General features: G+C 47.4%; 39 non-coding genes across 39 annotated transcripts; all 39 read left to right on the forward strand.

The window, feature by feature from the left end:
• Positions 1–827: 827 nt before the first annotated feature.
• Positions 828–899, forward strand: TRNAP-CGG (transfer RNA proline (anticodon CGG)). Its single transcript has one exon. It is a non-coding gene; the product is annotated as a tRNA-Pro (tRNA).
• A 385-nt stretch (positions 900–1,284) lies between these two features.
• On the forward strand, positions 1,285–1,357 carry TRNAV-UAC (transfer RNA valine (anticodon UAC)). Its single transcript has one exon. It is a non-coding gene; the product is annotated as a tRNA-Val (tRNA).
• A 429-nt stretch (positions 1,358–1,786) lies between these two features.
• Positions 1,787–1,858, forward strand: TRNAP-AGG (transfer RNA proline (anticodon AGG)). Its single transcript has one exon. It is a non-coding gene; the product is annotated as a tRNA-Pro (tRNA).
• A 386-nt stretch (positions 1,859–2,244) lies between these two features.
• Positions 2,245–2,317, forward strand: TRNAV-AAC (transfer RNA valine (anticodon AAC)). Its single transcript has one exon. It is a non-coding gene; the product is annotated as a tRNA-Val (tRNA).
• Positions 2,318–2,605: 288 nt separating this feature from the next.
• TRNAL-CAA (transfer RNA leucine (anticodon CAA)) lies at positions 2,606–2,717 on the forward strand. The gene is made up of 2 exons: positions 2,606–2,643; positions 2,672–2,717. It is a non-coding gene; the product is annotated as a tRNA-Leu (tRNA).
• Positions 2,718–3,653: 936 nt separating this feature from the next.
• TRNAP-CGG (transfer RNA proline (anticodon CGG)) lies at positions 3,654–3,725 on the forward strand. The gene has a single exon. It is a non-coding gene; the product is annotated as a tRNA-Pro (tRNA).
• Positions 3,726–4,110: 385 nt separating this feature from the next.
• On the forward strand, positions 4,111–4,183 carry TRNAV-UAC (transfer RNA valine (anticodon UAC)). Its single transcript has one exon. It is a non-coding gene; the product is annotated as a tRNA-Val (tRNA).
• Positions 4,184–4,612: 429 nt separating this feature from the next.
• Positions 4,613–4,684, forward strand: TRNAP-AGG (transfer RNA proline (anticodon AGG)). The gene has a single exon. It is a non-coding gene; the product is annotated as a tRNA-Pro (tRNA).
• A 386-nt stretch (positions 4,685–5,070) lies between these two features.
• Positions 5,071–5,143, forward strand: TRNAV-AAC (transfer RNA valine (anticodon AAC)). The gene has a single exon. It is a non-coding gene; the product is annotated as a tRNA-Val (tRNA).
• A 288-nt stretch (positions 5,144–5,431) lies between these two features.
• TRNAL-CAA (transfer RNA leucine (anticodon CAA)) lies at positions 5,432–5,543 on the forward strand. The gene is made up of 2 exons: positions 5,432–5,469; positions 5,498–5,543. It is a non-coding gene; the product is annotated as a tRNA-Leu (tRNA).
• A 936-nt stretch (positions 5,544–6,479) lies between these two features.
• On the forward strand, positions 6,480–6,551 carry TRNAP-CGG (transfer RNA proline (anticodon CGG)). The gene has a single exon. It is a non-coding gene; the product is annotated as a tRNA-Pro (tRNA).
• Positions 6,552–6,936: 385 nt separating this feature from the next.
• TRNAV-UAC (transfer RNA valine (anticodon UAC)) lies at positions 6,937–7,009 on the forward strand. The gene has a single exon. It is a non-coding gene; the product is annotated as a tRNA-Val (tRNA).
• Positions 7,010–7,438: 429 nt separating this feature from the next.
• TRNAP-AGG (transfer RNA proline (anticodon AGG)) lies at positions 7,439–7,510 on the forward strand. The gene has a single exon. It is a non-coding gene; the product is annotated as a tRNA-Pro (tRNA).
• Positions 7,511–7,896: 386 nt separating this feature from the next.
• TRNAV-AAC (transfer RNA valine (anticodon AAC)) lies at positions 7,897–7,969 on the forward strand. The gene has a single exon. It is a non-coding gene; the product is annotated as a tRNA-Val (tRNA).
• Positions 7,970–8,257: 288 nt separating this feature from the next.
• On the forward strand, positions 8,258–8,369 carry TRNAL-CAA (transfer RNA leucine (anticodon CAA)). Its single transcript has 2 exons — positions 8,258–8,295; positions 8,324–8,369. It is a non-coding gene; the product is annotated as a tRNA-Leu (tRNA).
• Positions 8,370–9,305: 936 nt separating this feature from the next.
• Positions 9,306–9,377, forward strand: TRNAP-CGG (transfer RNA proline (anticodon CGG)). Its single transcript has one exon. It is a non-coding gene; the product is annotated as a tRNA-Pro (tRNA).
• A 385-nt stretch (positions 9,378–9,762) lies between these two features.
• Positions 9,763–9,835, forward strand: TRNAV-UAC (transfer RNA valine (anticodon UAC)). Its single transcript has one exon. It is a non-coding gene; the product is annotated as a tRNA-Val (tRNA).
• A 429-nt stretch (positions 9,836–10,264) lies between these two features.
• Positions 10,265–10,336, forward strand: TRNAP-AGG (transfer RNA proline (anticodon AGG)). Its single transcript has one exon. It is a non-coding gene; the product is annotated as a tRNA-Pro (tRNA).
• Positions 10,337–10,722: 386 nt separating this feature from the next.
• On the forward strand, positions 10,723–10,795 carry TRNAV-AAC (transfer RNA valine (anticodon AAC)). Its single transcript has one exon. It is a non-coding gene; the product is annotated as a tRNA-Val (tRNA).
• Positions 10,796–11,083: 288 nt separating this feature from the next.
• Positions 11,084–11,195, forward strand: TRNAL-CAA (transfer RNA leucine (anticodon CAA)). The gene is made up of 2 exons: positions 11,084–11,121; positions 11,150–11,195. It is a non-coding gene; the product is annotated as a tRNA-Leu (tRNA).
• Positions 11,196–12,131: 936 nt separating this feature from the next.
• On the forward strand, positions 12,132–12,203 carry TRNAP-CGG (transfer RNA proline (anticodon CGG)). Its single transcript has one exon. It is a non-coding gene; the product is annotated as a tRNA-Pro (tRNA).
• Positions 12,204–12,588: 385 nt separating this feature from the next.
• TRNAV-UAC (transfer RNA valine (anticodon UAC)) lies at positions 12,589–12,661 on the forward strand. The gene has a single exon. It is a non-coding gene; the product is annotated as a tRNA-Val (tRNA).
• Positions 12,662–13,090: 429 nt separating this feature from the next.
• Positions 13,091–13,162, forward strand: TRNAP-AGG (transfer RNA proline (anticodon AGG)). The gene has a single exon. It is a non-coding gene; the product is annotated as a tRNA-Pro (tRNA).
• A 747-nt stretch (positions 13,163–13,909) lies between these two features.
• Positions 13,910–14,021, forward strand: TRNAL-CAA (transfer RNA leucine (anticodon CAA)). Its single transcript has 2 exons — positions 13,910–13,947; positions 13,976–14,021. It is a non-coding gene; the product is annotated as a tRNA-Leu (tRNA).
• Positions 14,022–14,957: 936 nt separating this feature from the next.
• On the forward strand, positions 14,958–15,029 carry TRNAP-CGG (transfer RNA proline (anticodon CGG)). The gene has a single exon. It is a non-coding gene; the product is annotated as a tRNA-Pro (tRNA).
• Positions 15,030–15,414: 385 nt separating this feature from the next.
• TRNAV-UAC (transfer RNA valine (anticodon UAC)) lies at positions 15,415–15,487 on the forward strand. Its single transcript has one exon. It is a non-coding gene; the product is annotated as a tRNA-Val (tRNA).
• A 429-nt stretch (positions 15,488–15,916) lies between these two features.
• Positions 15,917–15,988, forward strand: TRNAP-AGG (transfer RNA proline (anticodon AGG)). Its single transcript has one exon. It is a non-coding gene; the product is annotated as a tRNA-Pro (tRNA).
• Positions 15,989–16,374: 386 nt separating this feature from the next.
• On the forward strand, positions 16,375–16,447 carry TRNAV-AAC (transfer RNA valine (anticodon AAC)). The gene has a single exon. It is a non-coding gene; the product is annotated as a tRNA-Val (tRNA).
• Positions 16,448–16,735: 288 nt separating this feature from the next.
• On the forward strand, positions 16,736–16,847 carry TRNAL-CAA (transfer RNA leucine (anticodon CAA)). Its single transcript has 2 exons — positions 16,736–16,773; positions 16,802–16,847. It is a non-coding gene; the product is annotated as a tRNA-Leu (tRNA).
• A 936-nt stretch (positions 16,848–17,783) lies between these two features.
• Positions 17,784–17,855, forward strand: TRNAP-CGG (transfer RNA proline (anticodon CGG)). Its single transcript has one exon. It is a non-coding gene; the product is annotated as a tRNA-Pro (tRNA).
• Positions 17,856–18,240: 385 nt separating this feature from the next.
• Positions 18,241–18,313, forward strand: TRNAV-UAC (transfer RNA valine (anticodon UAC)). Its single transcript has one exon. It is a non-coding gene; the product is annotated as a tRNA-Val (tRNA).
• A 429-nt stretch (positions 18,314–18,742) lies between these two features.
• Positions 18,743–18,814, forward strand: TRNAP-AGG (transfer RNA proline (anticodon AGG)). The gene has a single exon. It is a non-coding gene; the product is annotated as a tRNA-Pro (tRNA).
• A 386-nt stretch (positions 18,815–19,200) lies between these two features.
• TRNAV-AAC (transfer RNA valine (anticodon AAC)) lies at positions 19,201–19,273 on the forward strand. Its single transcript has one exon. It is a non-coding gene; the product is annotated as a tRNA-Val (tRNA).
• A 288-nt stretch (positions 19,274–19,561) lies between these two features.
• On the forward strand, positions 19,562–19,673 carry TRNAL-CAA (transfer RNA leucine (anticodon CAA)). Its single transcript has 2 exons — positions 19,562–19,599; positions 19,628–19,673. It is a non-coding gene; the product is annotated as a tRNA-Leu (tRNA).
• Positions 19,674–21,066: 1,393 nt separating this feature from the next.
• TRNAV-UAC (transfer RNA valine (anticodon UAC)) lies at positions 21,067–21,139 on the forward strand. The gene has a single exon. It is a non-coding gene; the product is annotated as a tRNA-Val (tRNA).
• A 429-nt stretch (positions 21,140–21,568) lies between these two features.
• TRNAP-AGG (transfer RNA proline (anticodon AGG)) lies at positions 21,569–21,640 on the forward strand. The gene has a single exon. It is a non-coding gene; the product is annotated as a tRNA-Pro (tRNA).
• Positions 21,641–22,026: 386 nt separating this feature from the next.
• Positions 22,027–22,099, forward strand: TRNAV-AAC (transfer RNA valine (anticodon AAC)). Its single transcript has one exon. It is a non-coding gene; the product is annotated as a tRNA-Val (tRNA).
• Positions 22,100–22,387: 288 nt separating this feature from the next.
• Positions 22,388–22,499, forward strand: TRNAL-CAA (transfer RNA leucine (anticodon CAA)). Its single transcript has 2 exons — positions 22,388–22,425; positions 22,454–22,499. It is a non-coding gene; the product is annotated as a tRNA-Leu (tRNA).
• A 936-nt stretch (positions 22,500–23,435) lies between these two features.
• TRNAP-CGG (transfer RNA proline (anticodon CGG)) lies at positions 23,436–23,507 on the forward strand. The gene has a single exon. It is a non-coding gene; the product is annotated as a tRNA-Pro (tRNA).
• The last annotated feature ends 25 nt before the right edge of the window (positions 23,508–23,532 follow it).

A 23,532-nucleotide genomic window follows, 5' to 3' on the forward strand; every position in this document is an offset into this window, starting at 1 on the left:
CTGGGCCCTCAATCACAATTCCATGTATTCCTGGAAGGGACACCTCAGGCACAACTTCCGTTAAATTTGCACTCCATCACACTAACTGCCGTGCTGGTTTCTCATTAAGCAGTTGATCCTATCTTTGTTGTGAGGCTCTCCTGCCACCTTTTGGGCGGAGAAGGCACTGTCCCTGCAACAACACAGGCAGACATGTTCAACAGGGCTTCCTGGTTATGTGGGAGGAGCAGATTGTCATTGGTCACCCCTTGCGAATTTTAATTTACATAAGGAAGACAGAGAGGTAGCTGGGAGTAGGCAGTTCACACGGACATTGAACTCTATCTTGTGATTTGCAGCCAATTCTAGATTGAGGCAGGAGGAAAGGAGGTGACTTGCCCAACAATGACCATTCTGGGAATTCAGCCACCCTGGGTCTCCCAGGTGAGTGTTTCAGTCCTGTGAGCCACTCATATAAATCTCGCCTGATCGAACCTGATCGAGCGCTGAGTGAGCGTGTTTGAATCCAAGAATCAAACGCCTCTTTCTTAGGAGCAAGAATTGGCAGGCCCTCCCTTGCTTCTGGGGTGGAAGTTTATGGGGCAAGGGTCCAGGACTTGCAGAGAAGTACAAGTGCCAGAAAGTGCCTGCAGTTCTCATCAGTGCCTTTTTTCTGCTCACTGGCAGCTAGGATATCGGCTGATCCCTTCCTTGCAAGAGTGAAAAAAACAACATCTTGAGAGAAACATGACTTTGTGTGGCTCACATAGAGAGAGAGCAGCCAAATAGCACTGCTTTGTTTCTGAAAGACGCATCAGAAATTGTTCAAATTGCCGACTCGGGAATCAGGCTCGTTGGTCTAGGGGTATGATTCTCGCTTCGGGTGCGAGAGGTCCCGGGTTCAAATCCCGGACGAGCCCAAGCTGTGGAATTATTTTTAGGCTGCTTATTATATAGGACCATTTCTTCTTTTCAATGCTATAAGACGCCGTGTGTGGTGAGAAAGTTCCTTTCCCTGCACGCTGTTTCCCACTTTTGGCGTATAGAATTTCAGTGCCGGACTTCTTTGCAACTGCTTTTCTGGGGTGGACCATCAGTGTAGGAACATTAAATTCAAAGTGTTTTTCTAGTGTGATTTCAGGTATGGTTTTAAAATCGCCTTTTGGAATAAAAGTGGTCCTCGTTCCTTTCTTCCAAAGAAAGAGATCGGGTAAGGAGGGTCCAACGTTGAGCTTCATGGACATTGGCCCTTGGTCTGTGCTTTCCAGCCCACTACATGCCAAGAAGATTGCTGCCAGAGTATCTGTTTCTGTGGTGTAGTGGTTATCACGTTCGCTTTACACGCGAAAGGTCCCTGGTTCGAGACCGGGCAGAAACAGCAGCTTATTGTTTGCATTTACTCTCTCAACTTATAGGAAAGCTGAGATAATGGAAGCTGTCTATCCCTCGCCAGCGTGACGTACTGTGCTCCAGGGGCATCAGTGACAGCTCAAAAAGAGAAGTGACGATAGTTTGCGCCATTCGTTTGCACGTCCTTTTGTACTGAAGGGTGGGCCTACTTGATGAAAGCAAGGCATGAGAGCAGAAATTGTTTTATTGTCCTCACCGAGAGCATACACCTAGAGCAAACAAAATGTCTGAAGGATGGAGGCATTTTCATTTCTTGTTCGATGACGGCCATGGAAAAGACAGCAACCATATTGCAGAAGAGAGCAGCATGTGCAGTTGCTTGCTTTGGGTGAAGCATTCACCGACTCGCTGCCAATAACCCCCGGAGCTGGTGCGAAAGGTGACTCTTGTGTGCCTCGGCTCGTTGGTCTAGGGGTATGATTCTCGCTTAGGGTGCGAGAGGTCCCGGGTTCAAATCCCGGACGAGCCCTTTTTTAGAGGTAAACATACGAATCCTACTCAAAACTCACAATGCCTGACTATTTCTCATTACACTCGGCGCATTGTTGCACAAATTATTTTGAACCTCAGAAGAAAAACGGATATCCATGCTTTTTCTGCCTTCATGCTTAGTCTGTGTGTGTCCCAGGTGATGCTTTCCCAAGCTGTACTTGCTGGCATTTAGGCATCAGATATTTGTCTGTCGATGCCTGCATAAGTAAATTTTTAATACGTCTAATTGCAAGCATGTTGGCTGATATCTCTGCAGTTTTCACACTTGCTCCTCGCTTTCTGAGTGGCTGCTGATAAAGCAGAATAGAAGTAGAGAGAATCCTTGAGAGGAACCTTGCTCTAACAGTAAAACACAGCAAGTTAGTTTCTGTAGTGTAGTGGTCATCACGTTCGCCTAACACGCGAAAGGTCCCCGGTTCGAGACCGGGCAGAAACACTGTGCATGAGCTGCTTTTATGTGCACCCTCTAAAACCTTATTATCTCAATGCAAGCTTAAGAAGAGGCGGTCCATGAACCCAGCGAGCCGTGGGAAACTTCCTTTACTTTTGCAAGACGAAACAAAGTAATCCGCATCCATCAGTGGTCGCTCTTGTGCCTAGCTTTTTTTTTATCATGCCATGTTGTATTGTGGGGCCTTTACACCTGTGACATTGCTGTGAACGCTGTAAGTGCAAACATTGGCAAGTGCAGACAGAAGAGTCAGACCTGTACATAGCCAGGGCTGTCAGGATGGCCGAGTGGTCTAAGGCGCCAGACTCAAGAGAGCTTGATCTTCAGTGCAACTGAGACTTCTGGTCTCCTCATGGAGGCGTGGGTTCAAATCCCACTTCTGACAGGTCTCTTTTACACCCTTAAATCTTCCTGTTTTTTGCAGTGCATTCCCCACACGCCACAATCTTTGCACGGACCTGTAATATATGACGAGAAATCCACCAACGATCAGGCTGGGCCCTCAATCACAATTCCATGTATTCCTGGAAGGGACACCTCAGGCACAACTTCCGTTAAATTTGCACTCCATCACACTAACTGCCGTGCTGGTTTCTCACTAAGCAGTTGATCCTATCTTTGTTGTGAGGCTCTCCTGCCACCTTTTGGGCGGAGAAGGCACTGTCCCTGCAACAACAGAGGCAGACATGTTCAACAGGGCTTCCTGGTTATGTGGGAGGAGCAGATTGTCATTGGTCACCCCTTGCGAATTTTAATTTACATAAGGAAGACAGAGAGGTAGCTGGGAGTAGGCAGTACACATGGACATTGAACTCTATCTTGTGATTTGCAGCCAATTCTAGATTGAGGCAGGAGGAAAGGAGGTGACTTGCCCAACAATGACCATTCTGGGAATTCAGCCACCCTGGGTCTCCCAGGTGAGTGTTTCAGTCCTGCGAGCCACTCATATAAATCTCGCCTGATCTCGCCTGATCGAGCGCTGAGTGAGCGTGTTTAAATCCAAGAATCAAACGCCTCTTTCTTAGGAGCAAGAATTGGCAGGCCCTCCCTTGCTTCTGGGGTGGAAGTTTATGGGGCAAGGGTCCAGGACTTGCAGAGAAGTACAAGTGCCAGAAAGTGCCTGCAGTTCTCATCAGTGCCTTTTTTCTGCTCACTGGCAGCTAGGATATCGGCTGATCCCTTCCTTGCAAGAGTGAAAAAAACAACATCTTGAGAGAAACATGACTTTGTGTGGCTCACATAGAGAGAGAGCAGCCAAATAGCACTGCTTTGTTTCTGAAAGACGCATCAGAAATTGTTCAAATTGGCGACTCGGGAATCAGGCTCGTTGGTCTAGGGGTATGATTCTCGCTTCGGGTGCGAGAGGTCCCGGGTTCAAATCCCGGACGAGCCCAAGCTGTGGAATTATTTTTAGGCTGCTTATTATATAGGACCATTTCTTCTTTTCAATGCTATAAGACGCCGTGTGTGGTGAGAAAGTTCCTTTCCCTGCACGCTGTTTCCCACTTTTGGCGTATAGAATTTCAGTGCCGGACTTCTTTGCAACTGCTTTTCTGGGGTGGACCATCAGTGTAGGAACATTAAATTCAAAGTGTTTTTCTAGTGTGATTTCAGGTATGGTTTTAAAATCGCCTTTTGGAATAAAAGTGGTCCTCGTTCCTTTCTTCCAAAGAAAGAGATCGGGTAAGGAGGGTCCAACGTTGAGCTTCATGGACATTGGCCCTTGGTCTGTGCTTTCCAGCCCACTACATGCCAAGAAGATTGCTGCCAGAGTATCTGTTTCTGTGGTGTAGTGGTTATCATGTTCGCTTTACACGCGAAAGGTCCCTGGTTCGAGACCGGGCAGAAACAGCAGCTTATTGTTTGCATTTACTCTCTCAACTTATAGGAAAGCTGAGATAATGGAAGCTGTCTATCCCTCGCCAGCGTGACGTACTGTGCTCCAGGGGCATCAGTGACAGCTCAAAAAGAGAAGTGACGATAGTTTGCGCCATTCGTTTGCACGTCCTTTTGTACTGAAGGGTGGGCCTACTTGATGAAAGCAAGGCATGAGAGCAGAAATTGTTTTATTGTCCTCACCGAGAGCATACACCTAGAGCAAACAAAATGTCTGAAGGATGGAGGCATTTTCATTTCTTGTTCGATGACGGCCATGGAAAAGACAGCAACCATATTGCAGAAGAGAGCAGCATGTGCAGTTGCTTGCTTTGGGTGAAGCATTCACCGACTCGCTGCCAATATCCCCCGGAGCTGGTGCGAAAGGTGACTCTTGTGTGCCTCGGCTCGTTGGTCTAGGGGTATGATTCTCGCTTAGGGTGCGAGAGGTCCCGGGTTCAAATCCCGGACGAGCCCTTTTTTAGAGGTAAACATACGAATCCTACTCAAAACTCACAATGCCTGACTATTTCTCATTACACTCGGCGCATTGTTGCACAAATTATTTTGAACCTCAGAAGAAAAACGGATATCCATGCTTTTTCTGCCTTCATGCTTAGTCTGTGTGTGTCCCAGGTGATGCTTTCCCAAGCTGTTCTTGCTGGCATTTAGGCATCAGATATTTGTCTGTCGATGCCTGCATAAGTAAATTTTTAATACGTCTAATTGCAAGCATGTTGGCTGATATCTCTGCAGTTTTCACACTTGCTCCTCGCTTTCTGAGTGGCTGCTGATACAGCAGAATAGAAGTAGAGAGAATCCTTGAGAGGAACCTTGCTCTAACAGTAAAACACAGCAAGTTAGTTTCTGTAGTGTAGTGGTCATCACGTTCGCCTAACACGCGAAAGGTCCCCGGTTCGAGACCGGGCAGAAACACTGTGCATGAGCTGCTTTTATGTGCACCCTCTAAAACCTTATTATCTCAATGCAAGCTTAAGAAGAGGCGGTCCATGAACCCAGCGAGCCGTGGGAAACTTCCTTTACTTTTGCAAGACGAAACAAAGTAATCCGCATCCATCAGTGGTCGCTCTTGTGCCTAGCTTTTTTTTTATCATGCCATGTTGTATTGTGGGGCCTTTACACCTGTGACATTGCTGTGAACGCTGTAAGTGCAAACATTGGCAAGTGCAGACAGAAGAGTCAGACCTGTACATAGCCAGGGCTGTCAGGATGGCCGAGTGGTCTAAGGCGCCAGACTCAAGAGAGCTTGATCTTCAGTGCAACTGAGACTTCTGGTCTCCTCATGGAGGCGTGGGTTCAAATCCCACTTCTGACAGGTCTCTTTTACACCCTTAAATCTTCCTGATTTTTGCAGTGCATTCCCCACACGCCACAATCTTTGCACGGACCTGTAACATATGACGAGAAATCCACCAACGATCAGGCTGGGCCCTCAATCACAATTCCATGTATTCCTGGAAGGGACACCTCAGGCACAACTTCCGTTAAATTTGCACTCCATCACACTAACTGCCGTGCTGGTTTCTCACTAAGCAGTTGATCCTATCTTTGTTGTGAGGCTCTCCTGCCACCTTTTGGGCGGAGAAGGCACTGTCCCTGCAACAACAGAGGCAGACATGTTCAACAGGGCTTCCTGGTTATGTGGGAGGAGCAGATTGTCATTGGTCACCCCTTGCGAATTTTAATTTACATAAGGAAGACAGAGAGGTAGCTGGGAGTAGGCAGTACACATGGACATTGAACTCTATCTTGTGATTTGCAGCCAATTCTAGATTGAGGCAGGAGGAAAGGAGGTGACTTGCCCAACAATGACCATTCTGGGAATTCAGCCACCCTGGGTCTCCCAGGTGAGTGTTTCAGTCCTGCGAGCCACTCATATAAATCTCGCCTGATCTCGCCTGATCGAGCGCTGAGTGAGCGTGTTTAAATCCAAGAATCAAACGCCTCTTTCTTAGGAGCAAGAATTGGCAGGCCCTCCCTTGCTTCTGGGGTGGAAGTTTATGGGGCAAGGGTCCAGGACTTGCAGAGAAGTACAAGTGCCAGAAAGTGCCTGCAGTTCTCATCAGTGCCTTTTTTCTGCTCACTGGCAGCTAGGATATCGGCTGATCCCTTCCTTGCAAGAGTGAAAAAAACAACATCTTGAGAGAAACATGACTTTGTGTGGCTCACATAGAGAGAGAGCAGCCAAATAGCACTGCTTTGTTTCTGAAAGACGCATCAGAAATTGTTCAAATTGGCGACTCGGGAATCAGGCTCGTTGGTCTAGGGGTATGATTCTCGCTTCGGGTGCGAGAGGTCCCGGGTTCAAATCCCGGACGAGCCCAAGCTGTGGAATTATTTTTAGGCTGCTTATTATATAGGACCATTTCTTCTTTTCAATGCTATAAGACGCCGTGTGTGGTGAGAAAGTTCCTTTCCCTGCACGCTGTTTCCCACTTTTGGCGTATAGAATTTCAGTGCCGGACTTCTTTGCAACTGCTTTTCTGGGGTGGACCATCAGTGTAGGAACATTAAATTCAAAGTGTTTTTCTAGTGTGATTTCAGGTATGGTTTTAAAATCGCCTTTTGGAATAAAAGTGGTCCTCGTTCCTTTCTTCCAAAGAAAGAGATCGGGTAAGGAGGGTCCAACGTTGAGCTTCATGGACATTGGCCCTTGGTCTGTGCTTTCCAGCCCACTACATGCCAAGAAGATTGCTGCCAGAGTATCTGTTTCTGTGGTGTAGTGGTTATCATGTTCGCTTTACACGCGAAAGGTCCCTGGTTCGAGACCGGGCAGAAACAGCAGCTTATTGTTTGCATTTACTCTCTCAACTTATAGGAAAGCTGAGATAATGGAAGCTGTCTATCCCTCGCCAGCGTGACGTACTGTGCTCCAGGGGCATCAGTGACAGCTCAAAAAGAGAAGTGACGATAGTTTGCGCCATTCGTTTGCACGTCCTTTTGTACTGAAGGGTGGGCCTACTTGATGAAAGCAAGGCATGAGAGCAGAAATTGTTTTATTGTCCTCACCGAGAGCATACACCTAGAGCAAACAAAATGTCTGAAGGATGGAGGCATTTTCATTTCTTGTTCGATGACGGCCATGGAAAAGACAGCAACCATATTGCAGAAGAGAGCAGCATGTGCAGTTGCTTGCTTTGGGTGAAGCATTCACCGACTCGCTGCCAATATCCCCCGGAGCTGGTGCGAAAGGTGACTCTTGTGTGCCTCGGCTCGTTGGTCTAGGGGTATGATTCTCGCTTAGGGTGCGAGAGGTCCCGGGTTCAAATCCCGGACGAGCCCTTTTTTAGAGGTAAACATACGAATCCTACTCAAAACTCACAATGCCTGACTATTTCTCATTACACTCGGCGCATTGTTGCACAAATTATTTTGAACCTCAGAAGAAAAACGGATATCCATGCTTTTTCTGCCTTCATGCTTAGTCTGTGTGTGTCCCAGGTGATGCTTTCCCAAGCTGTTCTTGCTGGCATTTAGGCATCAGATATTTGTCTGTCGATGCCTGCATAAGTAAATTTTTAATACGTCTAATTGCAAGCATGTTGGCTGATATCTCTGCAGTTTTCACACTTGCTCCTCGCTTTCTGAGTGGCTGCTGATACAGCAGAATAGAAGTAGAGAGAATCCTTGAGAGGAACCTTGCTCTAACAGTAAAACACAGCAAGTTAGTTTCTGTAGTGTAGTGGTCATCACGTTCGCCTAACACGCGAAAGGTCCCCGGTTCGAGACCGGGCAGAAACACTGTGCATGAGCTGCTTTTATGTGCACCCTCTAAAACCTTATTATCTCAATGCAAGCTTAAGAAGAGGCGGTCCATGAACCCAGCGAGCCGTGGGAAACTTCCTTTACTTTTGCAAGACGAAACAAAGTAATCCGCATCCATCAGTGGTCGCTCTTGTGCCTAGCTTTTTTTTTATCATGCCATGTTGTTTTGTGGGGCCTTTACACCTGTGACATTGCTGTGAACGCTGTAAGTGCAAACATTGGCAAGTGCAGACAGAAGAGTCAGACCTGTACATAGCCAGGGCTGTCAGGATGGCCGAGTGGTCTAAGGCGCCAGACTCAAGAGAGCTTGATCTTCAGTGCAACTGAGACTTCTGGTCTCCTCATGGAGGCGTGGGTTCAAATCCCACTTCTGACAGGTCTCTTTTACACCCTTAAATCTTCCTGTTTTTTGCAGTGCATTCCCCACACGCCACAATCTTTGCACGGACCTGTAACATATGACGAGAAATCCACCAACGATCAGGCTGGGCCCTCAATCACAATTCCATGTATTCCTGGAAGGGACACCTCAGGCACAACTTCCGTTAAATTTGCACTCCATCACACTAACTGCCGTGCTGGTTTCTCACTAAGCAGTTGATCCTATCTTTGTTGTGAGGCTCTCCTGCCACCTTTTGGGCGGAGAAGGCACTGTCCCTGCAACAACAGAGGCAGACATGTTCAACAGGGCTTCCTGGTTATGTGGGAGGAGCAGATTGTCATTGGTCACCCCTTGCGAATTTTAATTTACATAAGGAAGACAGAGAGGTAGCTGGGAGTAGGCAGTACACATGGACATTGAACTCTATCTTGTGATTTGCAGCCAATTCTAGATTGAGGCAGGAGGAAAGGAGGTGACTTGCCCAACAATGACCATTCTGGGAATTCAGCCACCCTGGGTCTCCCAGGTGAGTGTTTCAGTCCTGCGAGCCACTCATATAAATCTCGCCTGATCTCGCCTGATCGAGCGCTGAGTGAGCGTGTTTAAATCCAAGAATCAAACGCCTCTTTCTTAGGAGCAAGAATTGGCAGGCCCTCCCTTGCTTCTGGGGTGGAAGTTTATGGGGCAAGGGTCCAGGACTTGCAGAGAAGTACAAGTGCCAGAAAGTGCCTGCAGTTCTCATCAGTGCCTTTTTTCTGCTCACTGGCAGCTAGGATATCGGCTGATCCCTTCCTTGCAAGAGTGAAAAAAACAACATCTTGAGAGAAACATGACTTTGTGTGGCTCACATAGAGAGAGAGCAGCCAAATAGCACTGCTTTGTTTCTGAAAGACGCATCAGAAATTGTTCAAATTGGCGACTCGGGAATCAGGCTCGTTGGTCTAGGGGTATGATTCTCGCTTCGGGTGCGAGAGGTCCCGGGTTCAAATCCCGGACGAGCCCAAGCTGTGGAATTATTTTTAGGCTGCTTATTATATAGGACCATTTCTTCTTTTCAATGCTATAAGACGCCGTGTGTGGTGAGAAAGTTCCTTTCCCTGCACGCTGTTTCCCACTTTTGGCGTATAGAATTTCAGTGCCGGACTTCTTTGCAACTGCTTTTCTGGGGTGGACCATCAGTGTAGGAACATTAAATTCAAAGTGTTTTTCTAGTGTGATTTCAGGTATGGTTTTAAAATCGCCTTTTGGAATAAAAGTGGTCCTCGTTCCTTTCTTCCAAAGAAAGAGATCGGGTAAGGAGGGTCCAACGTTGAGCTTCATGGACATTGGCCCTTGGTCTGTGCTTTCCAGCCCACTACATGCCAAGAAGATTGCTGCCAGAGTATCTGTTTCTGTGGTGTAGTGGTTATCATGTTCGCTTTACACGCGAAAGGTCCCTGGTTCGAGACCGGGCAGAAACAGCAGCTTATTGTTTGCATTTACTCTCTCAACTTATAGGAAAGCTGAGATAATGGAAGCTGTCTATCCCTCGCCAGCGTGACGTACTGTGCTCCAGGGGCATCAGTGACAGCTCAAAAAGAGAAGTGACGATAGTTTGCGCCATTCGTTTGCACGTCCTTTTGTACTGAAGGGTGGGCCTACTTGATGAAAGCAAGGCATGAGAGCAGAAATTGTTTTATTGTCCTCACCGAGAGCATACACCTAGAGCAAACAAAATGTCTGAAGGATGGAGGCATTTTCATTTCTTGTTCGATGACGGCCATGGAAAAGACAGCAACCATATTGCAGAAGAGAGCAGCATGTGCAGTTGCTTGCTTTGGGTGAAGCATTCACCGACTCGCTGCCAATATCCCCCGGAGCTGGTGCGAAAGGTGACTCTTGTGTGCCTCGGCTCGTTGGTCTAGGGGTATGATTCTCGCTTAGGGTGCGAGAGGTCCCGGGTTCAAATCCCGGACGAGCCCTTTTTTAGAGGTAAACATACGAATCCTACTCAAAACTCACAATGCCTGACTATTTCTCATTACACTCGGCGCATTGTTGCACAAATTATTTTGAACCTCAGAAGAAAAACGGATATCCATGCTTTTTCTGCCTTCATGCTTAGTCTGTGTGTGTCCCAGGTGATGCTTTCCCAAGCTGTTCTTGCTGGCATTTAGGCATCAGATATTTGTCTGTCGATGCCTGCATAAGTAAATTTTTAATACGTCTAATTGCAAGCATGTTGGCTGATATCTCTGCAGTTTTCACACTTGCTCCTCGCTTTCTGAGTGGCTGCTGATACAGCAGAATAGAAGTAGAGAGAATCCTTGAGAGGAACCTTGCTCTAACAGTAAAACACAGCAAGTTAGTTTCTGTAGTGTAGTGGTCATCACGTTCGCCTAACACGCGAAAGGTCCCCGGTTCGAGACCGGGCAGAAACACTGTGCATGAGCTGCTTTTATGTGCACCCTCTAAAACCTTATTATCTCAATGCAAGCTTAAGAAGAGGCGGTCCATGAACCCAGCGAGCCGTGGGAAACTTCCTTTACTTTTGCAAGACGAAACAAAGTAATCCGCATCCATCAGTGGTCGCTCTTGTGCCTAGCTTTTTTTTTATCATGCCATGTTGTATTGTGGGGCCTTTACACCTGTGACATTGCTGTGAACGCTGTAAGTGCAAACATTGGCAAGTGCAGACAGAAGAGTCAGACCTGTACATAGCCAGGGCTGTCAGGATGGCCGAGTGGTCTAAGGCGCCAGACTCAAGAGAGCTTGATCTTCAGTGCAACTGAGACTTCTGGTCTCCTCATGGAGGCGTGGGTTCAAATCCCACTTCTGACAGGTCTCTTTTACACCCTTAAATCTTCCTGTTTTTTGCAGTGCATTCCCCACACGCCACAATCTTTGCACGGACCTGTAACATATGACGAGAAATCCACCAACGATCAGGCTGGGCCCTCAATCACAATTCCATGTATTCCTGGAAGGGACACCTCAGGCACAACTTCCGTTAAATTTGCACTCCATCACACTAACTGCCGTGCTGGTTTCTCATTAAGCAGTTGATCCTATCTTTGTTGTGAGACTCTCCTGCCACCTTTTGGGCGGAGAAGGCACTGTCCCTGCAACAACACAGGCAGACATGTTCAACAGGGCTTCCTGGTTATGTGGGAGGAGCAGATTGTCATTGGTCACCCCTTGCGAATTTTAATTTACATAAGGAAGACAGAGAGGTAGCTGGGAGTAGGCAGTTCACACGGACATTGAACTCTATCTTGTGATTTGCAGCCAATTCTAGATTGAGGCAGGAGGAAAGGAGGTGACTTGCCCAACAATGACCATTCTGGGAATTCAGCCACCCTGGGTCTCCCAGGTGAGTGTTTCAGTCCTGTGAGCCACTCATATAAATCTCGCCTGATCGAGCCTGATCGAGCGCTGAGTGAGCGTGTTTGAATCCAAGAATCAAACGCCTCTTTCTTAGGAGCAAGAATTGGCAGGCCCTCCCTTGCTTCTGGGGTGGAAGTTTATGGGGCAAGGGTCCAGGACTTGCAGAGAAGTACAAGTGCCAGAAAGTGCCTGCAGTTCTCATCAGTGCCTTTTTTCTGCTCACTGGCAGCTAGGATATCGGCTGATCCCTTCCTTGCAAGAGTGAAAAAAACAACATCTTGAGAGAAACAGGACTTTGTGTGGCTCACATAGAGAGAGAGCAGCCAAATAGCACTGCTTTGTTTCTGAAAGACGCATCAGAAATTGTTCAAATTGCCGACTCGGGAATCAGGCTCGTTGGTCTAGGGGTATGATTCTCGCTTCGGGTGCGAGAGGTCCCGGGTTCAAATCCCGGACGAGCCCAAGCTGTGGAATTATTTTTAGGCTGCTTATTATATAGGACCATTTCTTCTTTTCAATGCTATAAGACGCCGTGTGTGGTGAGAAAGTTCCTTTCCCTGCACGCTGTTTCCCACTTTTGGCGTATAGAATTTCAGTGCCGGACTTCTTTGCAACTGCTTTTCTGGGGTGGACCATCAGTGTAGGAACATTAAATTCAAAGTGTTTTTCTAGTGTGATTTCAGGTATGGTTTTAAAATCGCCTTTTGGAATAAAAGTGGTCCTCGTTCCTTTCTTCCAAAGAAAGAGATCGGGTAAGGAGGGTCCAACGTTGAGCTTCATGGACATTGGCCCTTGGTCTGTGCTTTCCAGCCCACTACATGCCAAGAAGATTGCTGCCAGAGTATCTGTTTCTGTGGTGTAGTGGTTATCACGTTTGCTTTACACGCGAAAGGTCCCTGGTTCGAGACCGGGCAGAAACAGCAGCTTATTGTTTGCATTTACTCTCTCAACTTATAGGAAAGCTGAGATAATGGAAGCTGTCTATCCCTCGCCAGCGTGACGTACTGTGCTCCAGGGGCATCAGTGACAGCTCAAAAAGAGAAGTGACGATAGTTTGCGCCATTCGTTTGCACGTCCTTTTGTACTGAAGGGTGGGCCTACTTGATGAAAGCAAGGCATGAGAGCAGAAATTGTTTTATTGTCCTCACCGAGAGCATACACCTAGAGCAAACAAAATGTCTGAAGGATGGAGGCATTTTCATTTCTTGTTCGATGACGGCCATGGAAAAGACAGCAACCATATTGCAGAAGAGAGCAGCATGTGCAGTTGCTTGCTTTGGGTGAAGCATTCACCGACTCGCTGCCAATAACCCCCGGAGCTGGTGCGAAAGGTGACTCTTGTGTGCCTCGGCTCGTTGGTCTAGGGGTATGATTCTCGCTTAGGGTGCGAGAGGTCCCGGGTTCAAATCCCGGACGAGCCCTTTTTTAGAGGTAAACATACGAATCCTACTCAAAACTCACAATGCCTGACTATTTCTCATTACACTCGGCGCATTGTTGCACAAATTATTTTGAACCTCAGAAGAAAAACGGATATCCATGCTTTTTCTGCCTTCATGCTTAGTCTGTGTGTGTCCCAGGTGATGCTTTCCCAAGCTGTACTTGCTGGCATTTAGGCATCAGATATTTGTCTGTCGATGCCTGCATAAGTAAATTTTTAATACGTCTAATTGCAAGCATGTTGGCTGATATCTCTGCAGTTTTCACACTTGCTCCTCGCTTTCTGAGTGGCTGCTGATAAAGCAGAATAGAAGTAGAGAGAATCCTTGAGAGGAACCTTGCTCTAACAGTAAAACACAGCAAGTTAGTTTCTGTAGTGTAGTGGTCATCACGTTCGCCTAACACGCGAAAGGTCCCCGGTTCGAGACTGGGCAGAAACACTGTGCATGAGCTGCTTTTATGTGCACCCTCTAAAACCTTATTATCTCAATGCAAGCTTAAGAAGAGGCGGTCCATGAACCCAGCGAGCCGTGGGAAACTTCCTTTACTTTTGCAAGACGAAACAAAGTAATCCGCATCCATCAGTGGTCGCTCTTGTGCCTAGCTTTTTTTTTATCATGCCATGTTGTATTGTGGGGCCTTTACACCTGTGACATTGCTGTGAACGCTGTAAGTGCAAACATTGGCAAGTGCAGACAGAAGAGTCAGACCTGTACATAGCCAGGGCTGTCAGGATGGCCGAGTGGTCTAAGGCGCCAGACTCAAGAGAGCTTGATCTTCAGTGCAACTGAGACTTCTGGTCTCCTCATGGAGGCGTGGGTTCAAATCCCACTTCTGACAGGTCTCTTTTACACCCTTAAATCTTCCTGATTTTTGCAGTGCATTCCCCACACGCCACAATCTTTGCACGGACCTGTAACATATGACGAGAAATCCACCAACGATCAGGCTGGGCCCTCAATCACAATTCCATGTATTCCTGGAAGGGACACCTCAGGCACAACTTCCGTTAAATTTGCACTCCATCACACTAACTGCCGTGCTGGTTTCTCACTAAGCAGTTGATCCTATCTTTGTTGTGAGGCTCTCCTGCCACCTTTTGGGCGGAGAAGGCACTGTCCCTGCAACAACAGAGGCAGACATGTTCAACAGGGCTTCCTGGTTATGTGGGAGGAGCAGATTGTCATTGGTCACCCCTTGCGAATTTTAATTTACATAAGGAAGACAGAGAGGTAGCTGGGAGTAGGCAGTACACATGGACATTGAACTCTATCTTGTGATTTGCAGCCAATTCTAGATTGAGGCAGGAGGAAAGGAGGTGACTTGCCCAACAATGACCATTCTGGGAATTCAGCCACCCTGGGTCTCCCAGGTGAGTGTTTCAGTCCTGCGAGCCACTCATATAAATCTCGCCTGATCTCGCCTGATCGAGCGCTGAGTGAGCGTGTTTAAATCCAAGAATCAAACGCCTCTTTCTTAGGAGCAAGAATTGGCAGGCCCTCCCTTGCTTCTGGGGTGGAAGTTTATGGGGCAAGGGTCCAGGACTTGCAGAGAAGTACAAGTGCCAGAAAGTGCCTGCAGTTCTCATCAGTGCCTTTTTTCTGCTCACTGGCAGCTAGGATATCGGCTGATCCCTTCCTTGCAAGAGTGAAAAAAACAACATCTTGAGAGAAACATGACTTTGTGTGGCTCACATAGAGAGAGAGCAGCCAAATAGCACTGCTTTGTTTCTGAAAGACGCATCAGAAATTGTTCAAATTGGCGACTCGGGAATCAGGCTCGTTGGTCTAGGGGTATGATTCTCGCTTCGGGTGCGAGAGGTCCCGGGTTCAAATCCCGGACGAGCCCAAGCTGTGGAATTATTTTTAGGCTGCTTATTATATAGGACCATTTCTTCTTTTCAATGCTATAAGACGCCGTGTGTGGTGAGAAAGTTCCTTTCCCTGCACGCTGTTTCCCACTTTTGGCGTATAGAATTTCAGTGCCGGACTTCTTTGCAACTGCTTTTCTGGGGTGGACCATCAGTGTAGGAACATTAAATTCAAAGTGTTTTTCTAGTGTGATTTCAGGTATGGTTTTAAAATCGCCTTTTGGAATAAAAGTGGTCCTCGTTCCTTTCTTCCAAAGAAAGAGATCGGGTAAGGAGGGTCCAACGTTGAGCTTCATGGACATTGGCCCTTGGTCTGTGCTTTCCAGCCCACTACATGCCAAGAAGATTGCTGCCAGAGTATCTGTTTCTGTGGTGTAGTGGTTATCATGTTCGCTTTACACGCGAAAGGTCCCTGGTTCGAGACCGGGCAGAAACAGCAGCTTATTGTTTGCATTTACTCTCTCAACTTATAGGAAAGCTGAGATAATGGAAGCTGTCTATCCCTCGCCAGCGTGACGTACTGTGCTCCAGGGGCATCAGTGACAGCTCAAAAAGAGAAGTGACGATAGTTTGCGCCATTCGTTTGCACGTCCTTTTGTACTGAAGGGTGGGCCTACTTGATGAAAGCAAGGCATGAGAGCAGAAATTGTTTTATTGTCCTCACCGAGAGCATACACCTAGAGCAAACAAAATGTCTGAAGGATGGAGGCATTTTCATTTCTTGTTCGATGACGGCCATGGAAAAGACAGCAACCATATTGCAGAAGAGAGCAGCATGTGCAGTTGCTTGCTTTGGGTGAAGCATTCACCGACTCGCTGCCAATATCCCCCGGAGCTGGTGCGAAAGGTGACTCTTGTGTGCCTCGGCTCGTTGGTCTAGGGGTATGATTCTCGCTTAGGGTGCGAGAGGTCCCGGGTTCAAATCCCGGACGAGCCCTTTTTTAGAGGTAAACATACGAATCCTACTCAAAACTCACAATGCCTGACTATTTCTCATTACACTCGGCGCATTGTTGCACAAATTATTTTGAACCTCAGAAGAAAAACGGATATCCATGCTTTTTCTGCCTTCATGCTTAGTCTGTGTGTGTCCCAGGTGATGCTTTCCCAAGCTGTTCTTGCTGGCATTTAGGCATCAGATATTTGTCTGTCGATGCCTGCATAAGTAAATTTTTAATACGTCTAATTGCAAGCATGTTGGCTGATATCTCTGCAGTTTTCACACTTGCTCCTCGCTTTCTGAGTGGCTGCTGATACAGCAGAATAGAAGTAGAGAGAATCCTTGAGAGGAACCTTGCTCTAACAGTAAAACACAGCAAGTTAGTTTCTGTAGTGTAGTGGTCATCACGTTCGCCTAACACGCGAAAGGTCCCCGGTTCGAGACCGGGCAGAAACACTGTGCATGAGCTGCTTTTATGTGCACCCTCTAAAACCTTATTATCTCAATGCAAGCTTAAGAAGAGGCGGTCCATGAACCCAGCGAGCCGTGGGAAACTTCCTTTACTTTTGCAAGACGAAACAAAGTAATCCGCATCCATCAGTGGTCGCTCTTGTGCCTAGCTTTTTTTTTATCATGCCATGTTGTTTTGTGGGGCCTTTACACCTGTGACATTGCTGTGAACGCTGTAAGTGCAAACATTGGCAAGTGCAGACAGAAGAGTCAGACCTGTACATAGCCAGGGCTGTCAGGATGGCCGAGTGGTCTAAGGCGCCAGACTCAAGAGAGCTTGATCTTCAGTGCAACTGAGACTTCTGGTCTCCTCATGGAGGCGTGGGTTCAAATCCCACTTCTGACAGGTCTCTTTTACACCCTTAAATCTTCCTGTTTTTTGCAGTGCATTCCCCACACGCCACAATCTTTGCACGGACCTGTAACATATGACGAGAAATCCACCAACGATCAGGCTGGGCCCTCAATCACAATTCCATGTATTCCTGGAAGGGACACCTCAGGCACAACTTCCGTTAAATTTGCACTCCATCACACTAACTGCCGTGCTGGTTTCTCATTAAGCAGTTGATCCTATCTTTGTTGTGAGGCTCTCCTGCCACCTTTTGGGCGGAGAAGGCACTGTCCCTGCAACAACACAGGCAGACATGTTCAACAGGGCTTCCTGGTTATGTGGGAGGAGCAGATTGTCATTGGTCACCCCTTGCGAATTTTAATTTACATAAGGAAGCCAGAGAGGTAGCTGGGAGTAGGCAGTTCACACGGACATTGAACTCTATCTTGTGATTTGCAGCCAATTCTAGATTGAGGCAGGAGGAAAGGAGGTGACTTGCCCAACAATGACCATTCTGGGAATTCAGCCACCCTGGGTCTCCCAGGTGAGTGTTTCAGTCCTGTGAGCCACTCATATAAATCTCGCCTGATCGAGCCTGATCGAGCGCTGAGTGAGCGTGTTTGAATCCAAGAATCAAACGCCTCTTTCTTAGGAGCAAGAATTGGCAGGCCCTCCCTTGCTTCTGGGGTGGAAGTTTATGGGGCAAGGGTCCAGGACTTGCAGAGAAGTACAAGTGCCAGAAAGTGCCTGCAGTTCTCATCAGTGCCTTTTTTCTGCTCACTGGCAGCTAGGATATCGGCTGATCCCTTCCTTGCAAGAGTGAAAAAAACAACATCTTGAGAGAAACAGGACTTTGTGTGGCTCACATAGAGAGAGAGCAGCCAAATAGCACTGCTTTGTTTCTGAAAGACGCATCAGAAATTGTTCAAATTGCCGACTCGGGAATCAGGCTCGTTGGTCTAGGGGTATGATTCTCGCTTCGGGTGCGAGAGGTCCCGGGTTCAAATCCCGGACGAGCCCAAGCTGTGGAATTATTTTTAGGCTGCTTATTATATAGGACCATTTCTTCTTTTCAATGCTATAAGACGCCGTGTGTGGTGAGAAAGTTCCTTTCCCTGCACGCTGTTTCCCACTTTTGGCGTATAGAATTTCAGTGCCGGACTTCTTTGCAACTGCTTTTCTGGGGTGGACCATCAGTGTAGGAACATTAAATTCAAAGTGTTTTTCTAGTGTGATTTCAGGTATGGTTTTAAAATCGCCTTTTGGAATAAAAGTGGTCCTCGTTCCTTTCTTCCAAAGAAAGAGATCGGGTAAGGAGGGTCCAACGTTGAGCTTCATGGACATTGGCCCTTGGTCTGTGCTTTCCAGCCCACTACATGCCAAGAAGATTGCTGCCAGAGTATCTGTTTCTGTGGTGTAGTGGTTATCACGTTTGCTTTACACGCGAAAGGTCCCTGGTTCGAGACCGGGCAGAAACAGCAGCTTATTGTTTGCATTTACTCTCTCAACTTATAGGAAAGCTGAGATAATGGAAGCTGTCTATCCCTCGCCAGCGTGACGTACTGTGCTCCAGGGGCATCAGTGACAGCTCAAAAAGAGAAGTGACGATAGTTTGCGCCATTCGTTTGCACGTCCTTTTGTACTGAAGGGTGGGCCTACTTGATGAAAGCAAGGCATGAGAGCAGAAATTGTTTTATTGTCCTCACCGAGAGCATACACCTAGAGCAAACAAAATGTCTGAAGGATGGAGGCATTTTCATTTCTTGTTCGATGACGGCCATGGAAAAGACAGCAACCATATTGCAGAAGAGAGCAGCATGTGCAGTTGCTTGCTTTGGGTGAAGCATTCACCGACTCGCTGCCAATATCCCCCGGAGCTGGTGCGAAAGGTGACTCTTGTGTGCCTCGGCTCGTTGGTCTAGGGGTATGATTCTCGCTTAGGGTGCGAGAGGTCCCGGGTTCAAATCCCGGACGAGCCCTTTTTTAGAGGTAAACATACGAATCCTACTCAAAACTCACAATGCCTGACTATTTCTCATTACACTCGGCGCATTGTTGCACAAATTATTTTGAACCTCAGAAGAAAAACGGATATCCATGCTTTTTCTGCCTTCATGCTTAGTCTGTGTGTGTCCCAGGTGATGCTTTCCCAAGCTGTTCTTGCTGGCATTTAGGCATCAGATATTTGTCTGTCGATGCCTGCATAAGTAAATTTTTAATACGTCTAATTGCAAGCATGTTGGCTGATATCTCTGCAGTTTTCACACTTGCTCCTCGCTTTCTGAGTGGCTGCTGATACAGCAGAATAGAAGTAGAGAGAATCCTTGAGAGGAACCTTGCTCTAACAGTAAAACACAGCAAGTTAGTTTCTGTAGTGTAGTGGTCATCACGTTCGCCTAACACGCGAAAGGTCCCCGGTTCGAGACCGGGCAGAAACACTGTGCATGAGCTGCTTTTATGTGCACCCTCTAAAACCTTATTATCTCAATGCAAGCTTAAGAAGAGGCGGTCCATGAACCCAGCGAGCCGTGGGAAACTTCCTTTACTTTTGCAAGACGAAACAAAGTAATCCGCATCCATCAGTGGTCGCTCTTGTGCCTAGCTTTTTTTTTATCATGCCATGTTGTATTGTGGGGCCTTTACACCTGTGACATTGCTGTGAACGCTGTAAGTGCAAACATTGGCAAGTGCAGACAGAAGAGTCAGACCTGTACATAGCCAGGGCTGTCAGGATGGCCGAGTGGTCTAAGGCGCCAGACTCAAGAGAGCTTGATCTTCAGTGCAACTGAGACTTCTGGTCTCCTCATGGAGGCGTGGGTTCAAATCCCACTTCTGACAGGTCTCTTTTACACCCTTAATTCTTCCTGTTTTTTGCAGTGCATTCCCCACACGCCACAATCTTTGCACGGACCTGTAACATATGACGAGAAATCCACCAACGATCAGGCTGGGCCCTCAATCACAATTCCATGTATTCCTGGAAGGGACACCTCAGGCACAACTTCCGTTAAATTTGCACTCCATCACACTAACTGCCGTGCTGGTTTCTCATTAAGCAGTTGATCCTATCTTTGTTGTGAGACTCTCCTGCCACCTTTTGGGCGGAGAAGGCACTGTCCCTGCAACAACACAGGCAGACATGTTCAACAGGGCTTCCTGGTTATGTGGGAGGAGCAGATTGTCATTGGTCACCCCTTGCGAATTTTAATTTACATAAGGAAGACAGAGAGGTAGCTGGGAGTAGGCAGTTCACACGGACATTGAACTCTATCTTGTGATTTGCAGCCAATTCTAGATTGAGGCAGGAGGAAAGGAGGTGACTTGCCCAACAATGACCATTCTGGGAATTCAGCCACCCTGGGTCTCCCAGGTGAGTGTTTCAGTCCTGTGAGCCACTCATATAAATCTCGCCTGATCTCGCCTGATCGAGCGCTGAGTGAGCGTGTTTGAATCCAAGAATCAAACGCCTCTTTCTTATGAGCAAGAATTGGCAGGCCCTCCCTTGCTTCTGGGGTGGAAGTTTATGGGGCAAGGGTCCAGGACTTGCAGAGAAGTACAAGTGCCAGAAAGTGCCTGCAGTTCTCATCAGTGCCTTTTTTCTGCTCACTGGCAGCTAGGATATCGGCTGATCCCTTCCTTGCAAGAGTGAAAAAAACAACATCTTGAGAGAAACAGGACTTTGTGTGGCTCACATAGAGAGAGAGCAGCCAAATAGCACTGCTTTGTTTCTGAAAGACGCATCAGAAATTGTTCAAATTGCCGACTCGGGAATCAGGCTCGTTGGTCTAGGGGTATGATTCTCGCTTCGGGTGCGAGAGGTCCCGGGTTCAAATCCAGGACGAGCCCAAGCTGTGGAATTATTTTTAGGCTGCTTATTATATAGGACCATTTCTTCTTTTCAATGCTATAAGACGCCGTGTGTGGTGAGAAAGTTCCTTTCCCTGCACGCTGTTTCCCACTTTTGGCGTATAGAATTTCAGTGCCGGACTTCTTTGCAACTGCTTTTCTGGGGTGGACCATCAGTGTAGGAACATTAAATTCAAAGTGTTTTTCTAGTGTGATTTCAGGTATGGTTTTAAAATCGCCTTTTGGAATAAAAGTGGTCCTCGTTCCTTTCTTCCAAAGAAAGAGATCGGGTAAGGAGGGTCCAACGTTGAGCTTCATGGACATTGGCCCTTGGTCTGTGCTTTCCAGCCCACTACATGCCAAGAAGATTGCTGCCAGAGTATCTGTTTCTGTGGTGTAGTGGTTATCACGTTTGCTTTACACGCGAAAGGTCCCTGGTTCGAGACCGGGCAGAAACAGCAGCTTATTGTTTGCATTTACTCTCTCAACTTATAGGAAAGCTGAGATAATGGAAGCTGTCTATCCCTCACCAGCGTGACGTACTGTGGTCCAGGGGCATCAGTGACAGCTCAAAAAGAGAAGTGACGATAGTTTGCGCCATTCGTTTGCACGTCCTTTTGTACTGAAGGGTGGGCCTACTTGATGAAAGCAAGGCATGAGAGCAGAAATTGTTTTATTGTCCTCACCGAGAGCATACACCTAGAGCAAACAAAATGTCTGAAGGATGGAGGCATTTTCATTTCTTGTTCGATGACGGCCATGGAAAAGACAGCAACCATATTGCAGAAGAGAGCAGCATGTGCAGTTGCTTGCTTTGGGTGAAGCATTCACCGACTCGCTGCCAATAACCCCCGGAGCTGGTGCGAAAGGTGACTCTTGTGTGCCTCGGCTCGTTGGTCTAGGGGTATGATTCTCGCTTAGGGTGCGAGAGGTCCCGGGTTCAAATCCCGGACGAGCCCTTTTTTAGAGGTAAACATACGAATCCTACTCAAAACTCACAATGCCTGACTATTTCTCATTACACTCGGCGCATTGTTGCACAAATTATTTTGAACCTCAGAAGAAAAACGGATATCCATGCTTTTTCTGCCTTCATGCTTAGTCTGTGTGTGTCCCAGATGATGCTTTCCCAAGCTGTACTTGCTGGCATTTAGGCATCAGATATTTGTCTGTCGATGCCTGCATAAGTAAATTTTTAATACGTCTAATTGCAAGCATGTTGGCTGATATCTCTGCAGTTTTCACACTTGCTCCTCGCTTTCTGAGTGGCTGCTGATAAAGCAGAATAGAAGTAGAGAGAATCCTTGAGAGGAACCTTGCTCTAACAGTAAAACACAGCAAGTTAGTTTCTGTAGTGTAGTGGTCATCACGTTCGCCTAACACGCGAAAGGTCCCCGGTTCGAGACCGGGCAGAAACACTGTGCATGAGCTGCTTTTATGTGCACCCTCTAAAACCTTATTATCTCAATGCAAGCTTAAGAAGAGGCGGTCCATGAACCCAGCGAGCCGTGGGAAACTTCCTTTACTTTTGCAAGACGAAACAAAGTAATCCGCATCCATCAGTGGTCGCTCTTGTGCCTAGCTTTTTTTTTATCATGCCATGTTGTATTGTGGGGCCTTTACACCTGTGACATTGCTGTGAACGCTGTAAGTGCAAACATTGGCAAGTGCAGACAGAAGAGTCAGACCTGTACATAGCCAGGGCTGTCAGGATGGCCGAGTGGTCTAAGGCGCCAGACTCAAGAGAGCTTGATCTTCAGTGCAACTGAGACTTCTGGTCTCCTCATGGAGGCGTGGGTTCAAATCCCACTTCTGACAGGTCTCTTTTACACCCTTAAATCTTCCTGTTTTTTGCAGTGCATTCCCCACACGCCACAATCTTTGCACGGACCTGTAACATATGACGAGAAATCCACCAACGATCAGGCTGGGCCCTCAATCACAATTCCATGTATTCCTGGAAGGGACACCTCAGGCACAACTTCCGTTAAATTTGCACTCCATCACACTAACTGCCGTGCTGGTTTCTCACTAAGCAGTTGATCCTATCTTTGTTGTGAGGCTCTCCTGCCACCTTTTGGGCGGAGAAGGCACTGTCCCTGCAACAACAGAGGCAGACATGTTCAACAGGGCTTCCTGGTTATGTGGGAGGAGCAGATTGTCATTGGTCACCCCTTGCGAATTTTAATTTACATAAGGAAGACAGAGAGGTAGCTGGGAGTAGGCAGTACACATGGACATTGAACTCTATCTTGTGATTTGCAGCCAATTCTAGATTGAGGCAGGAGGAAAGGAGGTGACTTGCCCAACAATGACCATTCTGGGAATTCAGCCACCCTGGGTCTCCCAGGTGAGTGTTTCAGTCCTGCGAGCCACTCATATAAATCTCGCCTGATCTCGCCTGATCGAGCGCTGAGTGAGCGTGTTTAAATCCAAGAATCAAACGCCTCTTTCTTAGGAGCAAGAATTGGCAGGCCCTCCCTTGCTTCTGGGGTGGAAGTTTATGGGGCAAGGGTCCAGGACTTGCAGAGAAGTACAAGTGCCAGAAAGTGCCTGCAGTTCTCATCAGTGCCTTTTTTCTGCTCACTGGCAGCTAGGATATCGGCTGATCCCTTCCTTGCAAGAGTGAAAAAAACAACATCTTGAGAGAAACATGACTTTGTGTGGCTCACATAGAGAGAGAGCAGCCAAATAGCACTGCTTTGTTTCTGAAAGACGCATCAGAAATTGTTCAAATTGGCGACTCGGGAATCAGGCTCGTTGGTCTAGGGGTATGATTCTCGCTTCGGGTGCGAGAGGTCCCGGGTTCAAATCCCGGATGAGCCCAAGCTGTGGAATTATTTTTAGGCTG

Source organism: Triturus cristatus, chromosome 10, assembly GCF_964204655.1.
Source record: "Triturus cristatus chromosome 10, aTriCri1.1, whole genome shotgun sequence".
Lineage (NCBI taxonomy): Eukaryota > Metazoa > Chordata > Amphibia > Caudata > Salamandridae > Triturus > Triturus cristatus.